Below are 17,931 nucleotides of genomic sequence, written 5' to 3'. Positions count from 1 at the left end.
AATAAAGGGGGACGGTTTCCAGTTTACTTAGATTTCTTAAAACCATTTCAATCAAGTACCATGCTCACTATCGCACAGACCGCGTATTATCATATCATCATTTCAACCTAAAGTCGTGGGCACCCTATCTCAAATCAAAGCCCTGGTGGATATATATTCTATTGTTGTCAGCTCAAAAAACCTTAGTGGGGATGATTTTGGAGTGTAATTTTTTTCCATTGAATTTTTAATGGCATGACAAATTTTGCAATTCAATTTTTCAGTGGGGGCTGAAATTGTAGGTTATTTGTCCCATCCGCGGTGAAATTTTGGTAAAATTTTCCAGTGAGATTTCCCAGCAGATCTGTGAGACAGGGGTGTTCATAGAGTTTTTCCATAGGGGTTGTATAGATGGAACCTTATTCTAGATCTTTAATTTTAGTTCTGCAATTCTAAAATATCGTCACCAAAAACTTTTAAAGTGTTTTGAACACAGAAATACCGTACAATATTTTCCCAAATACTGGAATACCGGACAAAAAAGGGCAATAGCTTGTCACCGAAAACCCTGAGCCCCTCCCCATTTGCTAGCTCCTTCGTTCTAGCCCCACTGGCATGGTTTCAGCCCCCCAGAAATCTGAAGGGCACCTAGGCCAGGTTAGTAGTAGGGGGCTAATGTCTTGCAATTCTTTGGGGTTACCTATTCATTAAGGGTACCTAGCTGTCTTGATGGAGGCTCTGGGGGCTGGTTATATTTTCCAAATCGAATATTTCAAAATATTTCAAATTATTGAATTTTTTTACTAAACCACCCCAAAAATCATTAAGATTTTACGAATGACAAAAGAACAAAAAGGGTCAATTCAAAAAAAAAAAAATATAGGCTGAATAGGGGTTCCTAACTCGTTGGGGGCACCATGCTTCAATGGGGGCACCTGAAAAGTGGGCTGAAACCGTGAATGGTTCAAAAATATTATCACCAGGTCACTGCGACAGTAAATAAATAATTGTTTTTACAGTAGCATTTACATGTTTTTTCAGAGAGAAATACATTTTGGAAAAACCTTAATGCTGATTACGATGAGTCAACGAGACAATGTATCATGCGGAAGTCATATGTTTTTTTAAATCAATCACGCATAGAAATCCTGACATTTTATCTTTCTCATTTAGTTTTTGGTTCAAAGTAAAAACTAAGGCATGAAATGTTTTGACTTTTTCTTTGCAATCTCTAGAATAAGATTTCAGTCATAGCCCCGTTCTTTATAAGGGGGTTTGTACCTTTACGGTGTGACGGGATTGGCCCTTTAGTACGGTATTACGGGATTTGGCGAAAAAAAAGACAGGAAAACGGTATTTTAAAATCAGACGGTGACGGTATTTGGCCTTATTTTTTGTCATTAAGCTCGTATTTGAACCTGTACAAACCGGTGTGACGGTGTTATTATTTTTTATAATTTTCGGGATTCCGGGATTCAGCAAAAATTTTGACAGGAAAACGGTATTTCGAACCCCTACAAATCCCCCCCTTTATACGTACTATGATTTTAGTGATACCCCTGTCAACTTCTTTGAGACTAAATAGAGCATGACGTAGTGCGTGACGATGACAAATGAAGCGATGGATAAAATACAGTGATATTATTTTCTGGTTTAATGGGCTTTCTCCCAAAGCCAAAGTCAAATATGTTAAAATTGAGACCTTCAACTGATTTTGGAATAGGTTACATTTAATATTGTGAGCAGAAATATTCAAAATTTTGCATATTGGTATTTAGTACACGTTTTTTATAAGAACATCTAAAATTTTGGGAAGCCTCCAAATGTTCTTAACTTTTTGAGTTTTAAGCCTAAAAAAGTTCGAAACATGTTCTTATTTTGAACATTTCGTGAATATCTTTGACCATTTTCCTAAGAAATAGGATGCTTTAGAATTCACAAAGCCTTAAAATGATCTTAGCTTGTTCTTAACATTTCGGCCAGCGAAGCCTTATGTTCTTATATAGTTTTGTTCTTATATGGCATTTAGTATATTGTAGTGCAATATTTCACACTTTCACTTTCCTACTAAAAATCTTGCTAAAAATAGCAATCAGCATCATTCAAATCCTTTATTTTCGATGCATGTCTGAACAGATGTTTTGCTTACTTTCAAAAAAAAATGATATTCTTTCATAGTAGATTATACAAGTTTCATTCATGAAAAAAAATATAATTATTCAAGATAATCAAGAGACATCACATGATTTTGTCATGAATTTCAAAGTGAGGGGTTACTATGACAATAAACAAAATAAAAATGGCAATGCATATTTTCCTATTAGGTAAAAACATGGCTGACATGCAAGCGAATGGCATTTAGATCAGGAAAAATATATTTTCAGTAAATTGAAAATAATGCTAAATTGTTATTCGCCTATTTTTCCGATCTAAGGAAAGACCCTTTTCTAAAAACAATCTTAATTTTCTGAAATATGGGGACAAATTTATGTTCTGTATTTCATTAGATAACTGTCTTAATTGAATAATGTCGTTTTCCTGTCTTTAACTGATATGTTTCCTACCATTTCAATCTTAATTTCATAGGATTTCAGAATTATTCCGTTGCTGTAAAATTATATAAAATAATAAGCAAATAACAAGGAAACATTGTTATTTCTGCAAAATAAGCATATTCTTTACACTCCTTCTCACAGACCCACTGGGATTCCTTCCCATTGGAAAATTTGGCCGAAATATCGTCCCCAGTGGGAAATCATACTCCTATTTTTGCCCCCACTGAAAATAATCAAATAAACCAGTCCTCACTGCAAAACATTATGTTATTTTTCCAATCCCCACTTAATTTTCTGACTTGAAAACAAAAACTACAAAAGAATTTAAATCCCCAGGCATAAAAAATGTTGCAATATCACTCCCCATCGAGTTTCACTCCATTATTTTTACAACTACTGGTTGTGAAAATCTTACCGAGTCTGTGAGATGGAGGATGGATATAAAATTTATAAAAACTGTATAATGATGATTTTAGTAAGAGAGCCCCCCTGGCTTGCGTGATTTACCCTTTAATCTTGCGTTATAGCGTGATTCCAAAAAAGGGAATCTTTTAGCAAGAACATGGATAAGAAAGGATGGAGAATATTTCAATTTCTTATCACTATAGTTATCTCAAATGAATAAATTCTGCGGTAAAAGTATACGTTTACTCGAAAATACCATTCGGCATAAATAAACCAGGGGACTTTCCATTTTTTAGCAATATAATAGGGTGGAGTAAATCAGGTGATCGGACTTTAATAATTAAAGTAATTAAATGCCGAAAAGTTTTTGTTTTGTCTGTTCTGGTCTGTATTTTACATAATTATCAGCTTGTTCCAAAAATAGCATTTCGAGATATGAGTAATGATGAAATCTACATAGCAGGATGTTCTAGAACATGATTTTATATTCCCTTTCAAAATTTTTCCTGTATCAAAAAGCAGTTTGCTAGTAATCTATATGAGTGGTTTGCTAAGCTGAACAAAAAAATTCATAGCTCAGTTTTTCTGAAAATATTCTCTTTGAAAATTTTTAGAGCTTACATTTATTTTTAAAACTAAGGTAAAGAAAGTTACAATTCTATAGGGCGTAACCTGTATCTGGTCCCGAAAAAGTTTCCATAAGTACAACCATGTGTCACAGACCCGGTGGGATTTTATCAGCCAGTGGGGGCTAAAAAGAACGGACCGAAACTTGACGGGATTGATATTCCCATGTTTTTTGCGGCTGATAATTTAGATTACACTGTTTTCTAGCCAGAAAATTCAGTGGGGACAGAAAAAATAGCATAATATTTTGCAGTGGGAATTTGCTTATTTGATTATTTTCAGCGGGGAACAAAAAGTTGGAGTATAATTTTCCACTAGGGACGATATTTTGACCAATTTTTCCAGTGGGAAGGGTTCCCAGTGGGTCTGTGAGAAGGGGATGTATCAAAGATTTCGCTAAGACTTCCCTGTTATAAAAATGCTTTCCCTTGTAAGCATTTACTGAAAACAGTATGATACATGATGTGTGTTCTATACCCCGCCTATACCATTGGACATCCCTGTATCACAGCCGCGGTGGGAGCCCACCCCACTGGAAAAATTGAATTCCCATCCCTATTGGGATTCCACTGTGGGCAAAAGTTTCACCAAGACTGTCAGACAGGAGTGTTCTAAACTTTCAAATGTAATTTTTGAATGTAAGAAGAGAAGAAGAAAAATTACGATGAGCCAGTTTAAAGCAATACACGTTTTTTATGAATACCCAATTTCTTAAGAAAATGGACAAAAATGCTCAAAAAATGATGAAAATAAGAACATTTTCAGGCTTAAAACTCTAAAAGCTTCATCCGAAGGCTTCAAAAAAATTTTGGATGTTCTTATAAAAGGTTTTCTTTTGTAAAGTAAAGAAGAAGCAGAGCACTTGAAAGAAAACAGGAAGAAAGACAAACCAAGAAAATCTCTTAGCGTCATCGAGTTGATGAAGAATGATTAAACAAATATTTTTTGAAGAAGAAGAAAATCTCAAGTGTTTTGATATATGCTTCGTTTATTTAATTATGCTAAAATTGGCATCAAAAATATTTTTCATTCATTAAAAATAAACAAAAGAAAGGTCAACTTTATTGTTTTACAAAATTCGAAACTCGTGATCTACGACAACAGGAAGTTGATTAACTAACGCATACCTGATTATTACGCTAGATGTATCTATGAAGTACAGTTTTTCAAGAAACCAGTAAAATTGTAGGAAAAGTGAACGAACGAATGAAAATAATAGTGTGACAAAAATTTTCAATTTGTTCAAAAAACTTCTTCTGACGATAATATATACAAAAATATTTATTTACAATGACACAAAAAAGTGTCTAAAAATTAATGTTTCTTTTAAATTTAATATTTACAAAGGTAATTATTTACAGTAAACTAAACACACAAGAAAAAATTAAAAAATTATAATTTCGAATTTCAAATTAATAGTTTTCGACAATCGATAAAAATTGACTTCGATTTTCGAACTATAGATTCAAAACTATGTACACTTTGTAATAACATTTATTAGAACGTGAAAAATACACTAAACATTTTTGATAAAACTCAATCTTTAAAAAAAAATCAGATATATGTATTATTGCATTTTACACCTATGGAAAAAAATTATGTACGAAGAAAATTCAAAAATATTTTTTGAAAAAGATTGGAAAAAGACGTTAAGAAAGGCGAGTCATATTTTTTCGTTTTATTTATGACAAAATACAACAAAGTCTAATTTTGTTGTGAACTTTAGGAGACAAAAAAAAAACCGACGAAAGTTTATCAAAAGAATAGCAAACGTCAACATGGTAATGACTAGTGTCTTGCTTAAGTGACGTTGCAACGTGTATTTTCGTAAATAAGAAAAAAATAAACAAAAGGATGAAGAAAAAAAATGAGGCACGAAAAGGAGGAAAAAAAAACAAAAAATAAATAACAAAATTAAAAATAAAATAAATAAAAATAAAATACAAAATTAACAAAGGTTGGAAACATAAATGAAAAAGACAAATTATTTCGGCATCAAATCCATGTATTATTTGATTGACAAGAGCTAACGACCTAGTTTTTTAATTGTTTTTTAAATTGACTAATTAGCAATGATTTCATTGTTTCTCTCGCTCTATTGTCATCAAAAAATCATGTGATTTCTTTATCAACTGAAAAATAAAATTATTGATGATGATGCACTTTTTCAAAAAACGAAGCATCAGAAGAAATCATCTTTCCAATTAAATGAATGAAAAAGTATTTTTTTCAGGAAATCTCCCTTAGGAACAAGGAGTTGCTTAAAACTTCTTGATTTTAGTTTTAGATGATCTTATTGGAATCTAACGTAGCCTAACATAAATTCGTGGAAAATAAATAAAAAATCTAGGAATAGAAATTACTATTTCAAAGACCTAAAGAGAATGTTGAGGTTGTTGGGAAAACCTTTTGAAACAATTTCAAATACTTTTATTATTATATTTCTTTTTATTGGATTCCCTTGGGACTAAAAGAAAAACGAAGAAGGAAGCATTAAAGAAACACTTAGCAAATGAATTGAACGATAGAGTTACAAATGTGAAGAATTCTTTTGTTTCCTAACCAAGAACTTATGAATTATGCAAGTTAAGAAGTATACTTTTTTATTAGTCCGTTTTTTATTGTTTCTTTGAGAAAATTTATAAACATTCAGGCCCTGAGCTAAGCAGACTATTAAACAAAAACTATAACGGACTATTTTTTTATAATTTAGAAGATTATTTGTCTCCCCTGAAAAACGACTTAAAGAAGGAAAAGATAATAAAGTATGAAAAAGAAGATAATAAAAATCTATAATAAATGTATGATTTTTATAAATAAAGAAATAAAAAAATAATATAAACTTAAAAAATTTAGAATAAATAATAAAACTTTTTCTCCTTCATTTTTTTTTTATCACTTTTGCTAATAATAAACGTCTTCCAAATATATTCATTATCTCTATTGACCAATTGACAAAAGATGAAAAATTTTAGGGAGGTTTTTGGCTATTGAAATATGATCAAAAATTTAAAGAGACTCTCCGAAAATCTTCTTTGTTGAAATCTTAATCTGGTCCTATAAACAATGGGGAAAAAGTCTCCAGAGCTCTCACAAGGTCACTTTGCAAAATTATTTTGAATATAGAATTGCCAATCAAGAAATTTAGTATCGATCAATTGATCATGGTTTAAAACCAATTTGACATGAAAATAAAATAAAAACAATGAAAAAAAAAATTCAAAATAAAAAATAACATCATAAGAATTTGTCTGACAACTTTTTAGGTATCTTTTTACTAACAATAATAAACAATTTTTTATCTTTTTGAACGACCTATATACAAAAATATAAACAACAAGAAAGGATATAAACAATAATATATAAACATGAAAATATCTAATAAAAACTATGTAATCCGAAAAACCCCACGCGAGGAAATAATGAAGACAGTATCTTTTAAGCGCTATATCAATCCAGATTTTTGGCTCATCGGATTTATTAAAAAGATTATCTTTCTTGCATTGTCCTTGATATATCTGAATCGGACAATTAATAAAAAAATCAACTCAAGCAAAAACAAATCAAGATTACTGAGATTAACTTAACCGCAGCTCAAAAAATCGACAATGGGTAGATCGCACAAAAGACTTTTTTAAATTGTTTTTCTTTAAAAAACACAAGAAAAATGTAAATTTATAAATAAAACCAGTGACAGTACATAAAAACAATAAAAATGGAACTCTCTGTACATTTTATACACAAAAAGCTTTGTACAATCTGGTCTAAAACGACAAGTGAACAAAAGCTCAAAACATGGGTTTTTCGTATGATGGATCATAAATGAACCATCTTAAACATCAATGATAAATCTAACTATATCTTTTTCTATAAATCTAAAATTTCTTAAAAATAAACGAAAAAAAAATGGATTTAAAATAAAATTAAATCAAAAAGAAATGATGCTTATGTATAGCTATTTGTAATAATAATAAAAACTGCATTTAAAATCTTTTAAAAGACAAATGATGATAATGTACATATTTTTAAAAAATCAAAATACTTTTTTACTTTAGAAATCATAAGAATCCGCCATGATAACCCTTAAAACGAGTTAAAGAAAATAAAAAAACGCAACAAAATATTAAAACTGTTGTAACCTGTATCAGATTACTTTTAAAATAACAATTCAAAAAAAATATAAACACTTTATACACTTTGGAGTTAGTTTCGGCACTTAAGATAATTGAGTACCAATAAATGTAACGTTTGAATCGGACTAAAATCTCTTAAGATGCCGTATTGGAGAACTCCAACAATGATAATTATCCACAATGATAAATATCAATACCTTTTTGCATATGTGAAAAAAGTAAGATTAGAGTAATTCCGTTTTTTCTCAATTTTCTTTTAGACTCTTTTATTTGATCTTTTCAAACCCATACAAAATATCAGATCGAAAAAGTGAATCGGACTTACTCCACAAAATCCTTTTTTCCCACGCATTGCATAATTTTGGAGACCTACTAATAATAGGGTCCTACATCCAGCAAAATCATTCAAGCCAAGGACAAAGACAACCATAACCAACAGCCATCCAATGCCATCCCAACACCATCATTTCCTTGCACATTGATATACAACCAATGCTGCCATACTGCAAATCAGTATTGTGGATGCGTTGTCGTTCACCTTTTGTAGGAATCTGTTCGTTGTGTGTTCTCGATAAAATTGATCAGCGAATGTTTTCATTTGCTCGGCGACTTGATCAATTGCTTCGTAATCAATATCTTGAGCTGCATTATTATGAACGGCGATGTCTGCTTGTTGAGCGTTTTGATGAACATCTAATTGATGTTGATTTTGATTTTGATTATGGTCATCCATGGTTACATTGGATTGTTGTTGTTGATCTTGATGATTATTGTAAAGTTGTTGTGATGAAGTTTTCTTTTGATCGTGGTCGGACAATCTTCGATGAAATTGTACGTGGTGAGTTAAAAACATATCAAAATGTACTTTCACCTCACTACAGCTCACTTTAAATAAGTTCATGAAATTCATGAAGAATATCTAGTACAATGTTATATCGTTAAGGTTTCTCCAAATTAAAAACAAACTTTCTCTGGTTTGATGTGTGTATAACGGTTCTGTAAAACAAATCCAAATTTTTATAATCTTTTTTATGTAACTGCGATTGCTATTTTTTTTTAAAGACGAATCACTGACTGCTCGTCTGACTCTCTGAAACTTTTTTTTATTTTGATCTGAATTCTTAGCTCAAGAATTTAATTTATTAATTTCCCTCTAGCTCTCTTTTTGTTATCGCGGGAAATATCTACTCTTTGTTGACTTTGATTGGCTAATGAAGTAACGGATGAATCTGATTGGTTAGTTACAGCAAGAACAATAGAACAATTCATTTATTATTTATCATCTGTAAGGGAATCACCCTTTCTATTCATATGCAAGAAATCATCATATCTATCTTGTTGGCAGATAGAGAAATTTGAGAACACTCCATCGTCAGAATAAAAATGTTTATTTTTCGAACATTTTTTTATAAGATTCATGGGAAAAAAACCTTAAGATTTTGGTCACAACACTATCAAAAGTTACACAAAAGGTCTTTAAACGGGGGCCAAAAGACCATTAAAAGATTATGCCCTTATAGTATACCAATAGCGAAGTCCTGAAACAAAAAAACTTTACCACATAATATATTCTTATTTCAAGATGGCAATTTAAAACCAAATGATTTGCCGCAAAAACTAAGTGACGTCAAGCTAAGATTGCTATTAATTGACATGCATATCAAATTTAATAAAGAGCTTGTTTTCTTTGGCAAAATATATTGAACGGTGATATCTTTTTATATAACTAAAAACAACTTTTAACAGATCGGCGGTAATTTAATACTCATCTCCTGCATCGTGTTATCGTTTTTGCGGTTTCAGTGTTTGTTTGGAAAAACCTAGTTTACCACTTCAAATTATTTTCTCTGTTAAAACAAGTTTCCTAAAAAGGAAAAGTACCTAATGTATCATAAAAAAGCACAGTGAATGTTCTAGATCTTATACCAGTTAAGTTTTTAGGAATTCTTAGTTGCGTGCAAAACCAAGAGTTTGAAAATATCGGTGACCTTCATTTTGTAAATGTACATTTACAAGCGTAAATGTAGTCAATTTCAAACATGCACAAAATAAATTTCATCTTTTATTCAAAACTTCCGGTTGAATAAGAAACTTTGTATTTATAAAACTCTCACCAGCAATATATCTTTGATATGACAGGGCAGTTGAATCAAATTTCTTAATGGTATTTTAACGAGCTTTAATAAACATATTCCGACTTTAAGGCATCGGATGAAATTAACGGTTTTAGACATGCCCGATCTAATACAAATGACGTCAAACTAAATTCAAAAAGGGAAATTTTAATACTAAGAAAAGTGACATAAATTTTCTAAACGATCATTAACCGAATGAAAAAAAGAAAAAAAACACTCGGTCGGTTACAAAGAATCGGGGCAAGTCAATCTGCAACTCATCGACGGGGAAAACCAAGCTTTTCGTATAATTTCAAAATTCTAGGAAATAGAAACAAAAAAAAATAAACGGTGGTAAAAAATATCAACAAACATAGACTTTACCAGTTTATAATTCGTTTATTAAGGGTTTTATTTTAAAATCTTGGAGAGGGAATGATTTTATCTCAGGTAATTACTTCATGGACATTACAGTAGATTGTATTGTATTAACCTTTAGATTTAGACAGCGCCCTTACTTATTTTCTATATTTACAGCTGGTATGACTGCACATCAAAGGGGTTCCCCGCTTAATTAAAGGTCGAAACTATTAACCTCTTCTTGAAAACAAATTAATGATCTGTTAATTGTAAATAGACGCAGTCTGTTCCAATTTCTTCAAGGATTTTTAAAAAACATTGCAACTTCAGAAAAAGGAACGTTCGTTAACGAGTTAACCCTATTATGAGATCATATACAGTTTAAGGTTGATTTATTATTGCGGAGGTGGGTTATCTTTTTAAAAAAGTAATTGAAAAAGCAATCAAATTGAAATTGACTTGTAATATAATTCTTGAGGTCAACCATGAGAGGTTAATTGGCATCTGATCAAAACATATGACTTTAATTGTGGTTTGTATGTGTGACTATGACCATTGAGTTTCAAGCCCGAAGGGCTAGAGGTCAATCTCTTTGGTAGGATTTGAAGCCAACAAATCCTACCAAAGTTGCGCGGCCTTGAGCGACCCGCCTGGTTTTTACACAAATGACAGATTGAAACTAAAATTTACCGCTTAATTTCGAAAAATATATCACTCGAAAACAAAGAAATTGCTAGATTCAATCCGTCATAAAAAATACGGCGCATATTTTAAGGCTTCAATTTTTCTTGCCTGAGAAAGGTTAGAGATTGACCTCTAGCCCTTCGGGCTTGAAACTCAATGACTATGACTCGTGATTGACTTGATTTTATTGTATTAAAGTTGCCAAATAAGATAATATAGAGCCACCCCTGTCTTAATATGGCAGTGTGGAATTCTTTTAGCCAGTAGGGGATAAACTATAAAGGAGCTCGAGGCAAAAAAGGACGAAAAATCTTTCAGTTTACGTACTTGGTTGGAGATTTAAACTGAGTAAATTTTTGTTTTAAAATTATAAGAAAAAGAAAATGGTTTCATTCAAATTTAAGATAAAAAACCCGACGAAACTGGCTCTTTTTTATTTTTCCTCATTCGATGAACAAACACCTCACGTGACATTTTAACCGACAATCGTTAAAATAAACGACAAGATTGGTTTATCACTTTAAATGAACACTTTGCCAAAACTAACGGTCGTCAACGTCACAATTTATGACGTCAACATAAACAAAAATGCCTTATGGTTTTTTGATAAATAAATGCTTTTTTTCGTGTTATGTTTGCTTTTATTCAAAATGATATAACCTTATTTTGTTCGCTTTTCTTCCTTTTTTTTCTTGAATTAATATTTTGTTATGTTTATTCAAGGAAAGAAACGAAGATTTTTTCGTTGCCAATATTGTCGGTTTCTTTTATACTGTATTTTTATTATAAATAGTCATTGGGTTGTAACAATAGTTTGGCCTGGCATGATATTTACCAGGTCTTCAAGAAACATTAATCTTTTATTTGGATTGTATAAGTCAGACTATGAAATTCAGTAGATGTGGGTTGAAGAGAAAACCGTTATTTGTGACTCTTTGTACAAATAAATGTTTGACAATGTTGTTTACTTCATACGTACATATAAGTACTCGTCAGTGGTAATTAATATTGAAATTACATTTGATTTCTTAAATATTCTTCCTTAGTTTAATACAGATGACTCAGTTAGACTTCTTATTCACCGGAAAAATCGTTTTAAAAACTCAATCCCGATGCGAAAAATGAGAAGTCCCATCCGCATCTTCATTGGAAAACTTCACTGAGCTTACAGTATATAATAAGCAGCAAAGTCCGAATATAAGCATCTTTCTGATTGTTTTTGTACTAATATATTTTTCTTACAGTATATCATAACTTGAAGGGACACTATAATTTCTAAGAACCAACTTGATTTTTGAGCTATAGGCAAAATAATTAATAACCCTCAACCATTAAAAGCAACGACTTTCCATATATATTGCTAGTATCTTCATTTTGTCCCCGTGTGGGGGACCCGTGTGACTAAAAGTTTCCCACTGCGTCATTCAAACTGGGGTAACCGTCTAGGTTAAATTGTAATTTTTCGAGCTAAATGATGTTAAAATGATGACAGCAAACCTGGAAAATTGCATCGACAAAACAGTAAGCAATAAACAGACAATCAAGCTAAAGAAATAGTGTCTTAAATTATTTCCTCCGGAATAAATGTCTCATTTTTCTTCTCTAAGGAAGTTTCCATTTCCACATAGAAATTTCACATAAAATGCAAACTGTGTCAAAATTATTACATTATGCCTTGATGCAGTCATTTCTTGTTTTTTCAATTATTTTTCCTTTGGAAAGTTTGACAATGGAGGACAGATTTCCGGTGTCTGTATGAATCACACTATGAGTCCATTAATGCAATGCAAAAATGCATTATTGTTACACGTTTCTTTATAAGAACATTTAGAATTTTTGGAGCTTAGGAGATTAGGATGTTCTTAACATGTTCTTATTTTCATCATTTTGCCCATTTTCCTAAGAAATTGGGTGTTTTAAAGTCAACAAAGCCTTAAAATGTTCTCAACTTGTTCTTAACATTTTGGCCATCGAAGCTTTATGTTCTTATATAGTTTATTCTTATAAAAAAACCTGTATGAACCATTAATGCAATGCGAAAGTGGAATTATTGTAAGTTGCAGACTGATAAAATGCTTTAACAGTCACACAAATCCTATGCACTCTTTTTTCCAGTAAAATTTTGACAAGGCTTAGTTTTTCTTATTTTTTTGGTACTTTGAGCCTAAATTTGATCTGATCATGTTTTTACTGATTTTACCCTTGATTTGCTTAAAATCCAGCCTTTCCAGGCTCAACAATGTTCATATACTGTATTGTTCTTATTATTGGGACATTTTCGAGCATCACTGCTGTTAGTCATTATCTTTTAGCATTTGGTAATATCATTTTGACTCATTAAATCTTTTACAAGATATAAAAGCATGCTCAGCATATAATTTCACAAAAAGTTCTTTCAAAGGGGGTTAAAGTCTCGTCAAGTTAAGTACAAATTATCATATAAGTATATTACCAGTTATTTACATTGATTGTGTATCAAATTCTCAATTAGTTTTTTTGTAAATATTAATTACCGATTAACGGGTTGAACAAAGAGTTTGAAGCACGCCTTTTCATGCTTAATAACGGCTATTATGATTTCCTGTGGACGAACGCACAAAATTTAAAACACAATAGAAGACTCCCCCGATTTGTCTAGACACATGTACACATTTTTTCAATAAGAACAAACTATATAAGAACATAAGGCTTCGATGGCCAAAATGTTAAGAACAAGTTAAGAACATTTTAAGGATTTGTGGGCTCAAAAACACCCGATTTCTTAGGAAAATGGTCAAAAGTATTCAAAAAATGGCGAAAATAAGAACATATTAAGAAAATTTTTAGGCTTGAAACCCAAAAAGTCAAGAAAAATTTTTTGATGTTCTTATAAAAAAACGTGTACTCGTCAACGACTTGGTTTGACTCAGTATTACTACGAAGAGCCGCATAATTATAGATTTTCGAGTTTAGGCATGTTTTTCAGATTGAATTTGCACAATAATTATAAAACTCTTGGAAGTTACTAGTAAAATACTGGGGGACAGATAATGAAGTAATCGAAATAAGAAGGTTCTACTTGCTTGTGCGTGTTTTGTTAGGCTGGTTTAAATATACACGTCTTTTTTATAAGAACAAACTATATAAGGACATGAGGCTTCAATGGCCAAAATTTTAAGAACAAGATAAGAACATTTTAAGGATTTGTCGACTCAAAAACAAAAATATTAAGAACATGTTAAGAACATTTAATGGCATTGCTGACTCTAAAACACCCAATTTCTTAGGAAAATGGACAAAGATACTCACATAATTGCTAAAACAAGAACATGCTCAGAACATTTTTAGGCAGAAAACTCAAAAAGTTGAGAGTGATGGCTGGATGATAATTTTGGATGTTCTTACAAATACATATACGTTATTTCATATCTAGGGTATTTTTGATCGATTTTTTTTTCGTCAAAAACGTCAGAGAAAACAATATGTTTAAAGATGGGTGAATTCAACCTTTGTATATAGTTGTAGCTGAGAAAAGCAAAAACTTAATTCTATAAACCCGGAAAAAGCACCCACCTATCTACTAATCATTTTAAATTGGTGGCTTGTTGTCATTAATTAAAGAAGGGATGTCATTTGTGGCTTCAAATCTTCCGTTTACTTCATGGTGCGTTGTCGATAAGAAACATTTATGACAAATTTTTTTGAGTTCTTAACTCATTGAGCCAAGATTTGAATCTAAATAGCTTCCTGGCAATGACGTATAGACTGAAGATCATTAAGCAATTCTATTGCATATATACCTTAAATGGCAGTGTGCAAATCAAATTCTCTCTAATGGAATGGTTTGAAATTCTCTAGACTAGATACTGAAATATTGTAATTAGGTGAATAGATTTTATCCAAAAGCTTTTCTGCTTGCTGAAGAATCTGTCTATGACCAGGTGACTAATTTCCCTAATCTCACAGCCTTTCTAAACTGTAAGGATGCTACCAAAAAAAAGATGTTGTAATACCTATTTCAGACCCGGCGGAACAACCATAAAAGTGGGGCTGAAGGCTCAAAATTTGCTAGGAATTTGAGAAAAAAATCTCATTTGCTCAAAAGTGGAAGCCTCCCCGCCTCCGCCGGGTCTGTATTTAAATAGTTAAAGGGAGTTAAACTAAAACACGTACCTGGAATATCAGTGTAGTTTTTGCTTCAATTTCTGTTTCTTAATGATCAATACAACCAGGTAGGATATCTTCAAATTGTCTTAAAGCTATTATCTTCTTGATTTTGAATTTCTTTACTGAAAAATAACAAAAAAGGAGAAAAATACAACATTGTAATTATTTCAAAATTGTTGATACAAGCAAAATATTAAGCAAGTCTTTTTTGGATATAACCAAGCCATTTTATAATTGTTATCTACTCAGTCAAGCCGAGTAATAAAATACGAGTTCTTGTTCACTTTCTGATTCATTTTCAACTTCCACTTTCTTTGTTTTTTTTTGTTCAACACGTTTTTTTATAAGAACAAACTATAGAAGAACATAAGGCTTCGCTGGCCAAAATGTTAAGAACAAGCTAAGAACATTTTAAGGCTTTGTGGAAAACTTTCATCCGAAGACTTTTGGATGTTCTTATAAAAAAAAACGTGTACGTGATATTTTGATAAAGGACGCAGAAACATAATAATTCAGCTAAATAAAACCCGACAGAGATTTAAAATAAGGGCGCACAGTACCACTGTGCGCTGGAGACTTATTGCATATACAACATCAAAAATTCGAGTAGAGAGGGCTTGTCTACTCATGAACACTGACAAGCCTCTGTCTGACGTGTTTCCTTTTTGATTTCAAAGCGATTTTAAGGTAACTGCATTTTATTGTAGCCTATTCATGATATGCACCACTGGAGAGTCTTCTGAGAACTTTCAAAATTTTCCACTCAATACGTCACTTTTTCTATTCTTTAAGTGACGTATTGAGTGGAAAATTTTAAAAGTTCTCAGAAGACTCTCCAGGGGTGCATAACATGAATAGTGGATTTCTACAGTGTGTCCGTAAAAAGTAGAAAATTATTTAATAAAAATCCATAAATTCATCTAATTTACCAAGCTCATGGATTTATTATAAAAGGAAAAGCGTTTCTTGATCCTTATTTCAAATCAAAAGATACAATTCCCAAGTGTCCTTGTTTGAAAGCAAAAAAAACGAAATTTAATAACCAGCCAATTCAAAAAGATGACACAGCCTGTGCAGAAAAAAAGCACAATACCGAAAATGTGTGATTTGTATCATTACACATTGAACAAAAGAAAAAGATAGAAACACAAAATTCTTATTACACGTTTTTTTATAATAAGGCTTACATAACATTTAACATAAGGCGTCAATGGCAAAAATGTTAAGAACATGTTAAGAACATTTTCAGGCTTCTCTGACTCTAAAACACCCGATTTCTTAGGAAAGTGGACAAAAATACTCTATAATATGGCGAAAGTAAGAACATGTCAAAAACATTTTTAAGCTTAAAACTCAAAAAGTTAAGAACATCCGAAGGTTTCCAAACTTTTTTGGGTGCTCTTAGAAAAAAAAACTTGTATAATTTTTTTGCGGACACCCATTATTAAACCATTCATTGAAGTGATTTGAAAAGCCCTGACGAAACTTTTTATGCCGCGGAGGCGGGGGAGGGAGACTAAGTCACAAGGTTATAAAATGCCGTTGACGTCTTTTTTGAGATCCTCATTGATTGGTCGAAATTTAGATTACATAATTTTCACATGTGTTCGAAAAACAAAAAAACAACAAAAAAAACTATCCAATAGAGTGACCTTACTGCGAATATCCATTATTTTTCTTACCCCATAATCCATAAATGACCGGCGACTAAAGTCCCTAAGAAATCAATTATTATATTGATAAATAATTAAATAGAAAATAGATTGTTACAGACAAAACACATCAAAATGTTGTATGTGATGAAAATTCAAATCACAACACCTGTCAAAGATGATTCAAATTTACTCAGTTTTCGAAAACAAATGTTACAGCATTTGAAAAATATTTTGAAAAACAGGGATAGTTGTCTGGGTCACATACCAATCAATGGTCACGTTTAAGACCAGTTTTAAGACTAACATTTTCCGTTAAGATCCCGAGGAAGCGGTTTCTTAAAATGTGAGTTGACGGGTATATGCCAACCCTTAGCTTAGCGGGATAATAGGGGATAAATCCGCCTATTAATGGAACCTTTTTTTAGATTTTACGACCCTTTTAGTCACCAATCTAACTCACTTTCGTTCAATTAGGGGGTGAAAAATTGAAATTTTCCTATTTTCAAACTCAGGGACTGCAGGGACTACCAGATCCCCCCCAAAAATCACCCTAAAGAGCGGCACATACCCGTACCCTCACTTGCCTAGTCACCATGGTGAAACTCACCACAGACTATCCTATGGTACTCAAAAAAAACTTTCTATGAAGGTTTTAGCTTCAAATTTGAAGAATTGATTTTGCTTCAATGACCCGAGCAATTTATCATTCCAATTTCAACCAAGACTTTCTCCAGCGTCGTGGTAGAGATCTTAACAAAAACACACGTGCGTATTCGGATGTTTGGAAAAATTCTAAGGAAAAACAACTATTTGAGACCATAAAGTTTAAATCATTTTGATAGTGCACACCCTTGAGAAATCTTCAATTAAAATTATTCACAGTTCAAATAAGGTAGATAGACATACGTCGCGTCTAATTTCCCAAAAATCTAGGTCTTCTGGGTCAGATGACACTGTTTCGCAAATTTTCCTTAAAAAGGAAACGAAATCACCAGTACTTTAACCAGACATTCGCCAACACGGCTAGATTAAAGAAAACTATAGGCGTATCCAAATTGATCCCAATTCATAGGGGATACTTATATCAAAACGCCGTGACTCATTTCCACAGAAATCTTATATAAAACACTAGATAGAACTACTCCGTCCCTAGCTGAAGCAAAAAAATCCGCCCTCTTGAACGAAGAGACGTCAAAATTTGGCTTGCGCGATCCTTCAAATTTTGAAGTCATTGCAGTGTCAAAAAAAACTTCAACAGTGAAAACCAAAACTT

General features: G+C 31.8%; 1 long non-coding RNA gene across 1 annotated transcript in view; it reads right to left on the bottom strand.

The window, feature by feature from the left end:
* Positions 1-4,796: 4,796 nt before the first annotated feature.
* Positions 4,797-17,931, bottom strand: part of LOC136809812 (uncharacterized) — a 42,811-nt gene continuing 29,676 nt past the window's right edge. Inside the window, exons 2-3 of the long non-coding RNA XR_010847024.1 lie at positions 15,010-15,125; positions 4,797-8,517 (exon numbers count right to left, since the gene is read on the bottom strand). This is a non-coding gene — a long non-coding RNA (uncharacterized lncRNA). The remainder of the gene's footprint in view (positions 8,518-15,009; positions 15,126-17,931) is intronic.

The sequence above is a fragment of the Clytia hemisphaerica genome, unplaced genomic scaffold (genome assembly GCF_902728285.1).
Source record: "Clytia hemisphaerica strain Z4C2 unplaced genomic scaffold, Clytia hemisphaerica genome assembly, whole genome shotgun sequence".
Lineage (NCBI taxonomy): Eukaryota > Metazoa > Cnidaria > Hydrozoa > Leptothecata > Clytiidae > Clytia > Clytia hemisphaerica.
This window is presented reverse-complemented; position numbering and strand designations above follow the sequence as displayed.